This window comes from Anthonomus grandis, chromosome 7, assembly GCF_022605725.1.
Source record: "Anthonomus grandis grandis chromosome 7, icAntGran1.3, whole genome shotgun sequence".
NCBI classification, from domain to species: domain Eukaryota; kingdom Metazoa; phylum Arthropoda; class Insecta; order Coleoptera; family Curculionidae; genus Anthonomus; species Anthonomus grandis.
Window position 1 is genome coordinate 22,408,246 of NC_065552.1, and position 1,543 is coordinate 22,409,788.

The 1,543-nt window shown below is 34.7% G+C and overlaps 1 non-coding gene across 1 annotated transcript; it reads left to right on the plus strand.

The window, feature by feature from the left end:
* The first annotated feature begins 303 nt into the window (after nt 1-303).
* Trnav-aac (transfer RNA valine (anticodon AAC)) lies at nt 304-376 on the plus strand. Its single transcript has one exon. It is a non-coding gene; the product is annotated as a tRNA-Val (tRNA).
* Nucleotides 377-1,543: the final 1,167 nt, after the last annotated feature.

Here is a 1,543-nt window from a genome sequence, read left to right on the forward strand (position 1 = left end):
GCGTCTTAGGGCCGTATTGGCGTAGTGACACATTTCCGGACATGGGTTCCTTTACTCAAGTGGTTTCTACTGTTGCACTGAACAACCCCTAGAAGTTTGATCCCATAGTTCTGAAACACCCTGTATAGTTAACTTTTTTTTCGTATATTAATAAGTCCATATACTTATAAATATTTTATAAATATTACCGAAGCTTTAAGCAAAATTAAATTGTTTTATAGATATTAGTGGTTTCGCTCTATAAACGATCACATATAATTCGATCTTTCCGACTAGTCCGAGGTCTAGACTCTACTATTCGTGGTTTCCGTGGTGTAGTGGTTATCACATCCGCCTAACACGCGGAAGGTCCCCGGTTCGATCCCGGGCGGAAACATTACTTTTTTTTTTTTTTTAAATGATCCTTATTCCAATGGTAATTGCACTTATTTAAATCGGAAAAACAAAAATGTTATCCAAACGTTTAGGTAAATGTTACAGTGGCAAATGAACAAAAAAAAATACAACCGAGGAAGGGTGATGTGGAAGTTAAAAATAAAATTAAATTTCCACTAAATCCCCAATCACCGTTTAAATCCACAATCTATATACTTTGGTAAAAGTAACTTTGAGCTTTTACTCTACGCTTGTTACAGATTAAGAATGTCCTTGGGCTTTTTTATATCGGTGGTGCAATCCATCTATGCCCTGGCCATTATCTTTACGGGGTGTAAAGACACCCCGTCGATCTTTAACAAAGTAAAGCCGAAATAGAATTTCTGTTCTATGTCCCGTTATAATTGCGTTAGATTTAATACCCGCCCTGCTGCGGTTTTTCTACTAAGTTTTTAAAATTATGTGCCATCAGGAAACTTTATTATGGTCCTTTTTTCTTTTTTTTAGTTTTTATAGCTTAAACTAAGGGTAACGAAGGATGCGGTTTGGGGTTTTAATTGCGTTTTTAGATTTAAGTTAAAAGGTCAAAAATGGCACAATTTAACTCTAAAACATACTAATTTTAGTAAGAAATGGTACAATTATTAATAACTAATTTCTTGTGTTTTTTTTTATAAATAACAAAAAAGTGGTGTGACAATCAATTTAGTTTAGCTTTAATTTCTATTTGTCTGAGTGGAATAACTCTTCAGGTTAATTGATGCTCTGAAGCACGACTGCTCGATGGCGTTATGATCTAAGCCTGAATCCACATTGATACGTAATTACGGATCAGTAATGACCACGTTATTGCTATCAGCCAATAAGACCCGAAAGGTTTCACGTACCTACGTGAACGAAAGCACTGATAGAAGTTGGTTAATTCGAACTTCATTCCGTATTTTTGGTCTGTTGTATTATTTGTTTTTTATTATTATTTTTACCAACGTTTTTTTTACTAGCTGTTATTTTGTACCATTCTTCTTAGAATGTCGAGTTTGGGTTCGACGCCGGGTTCCACATATTTTAAATATGACTATTGCGGCTTTTTAATTAATAGTCAGTGCCAAAAATTATTTGGAACACCAAGGTTTCCTAGTAAGGTTACAGTGTGGTGACTTTAACTGGA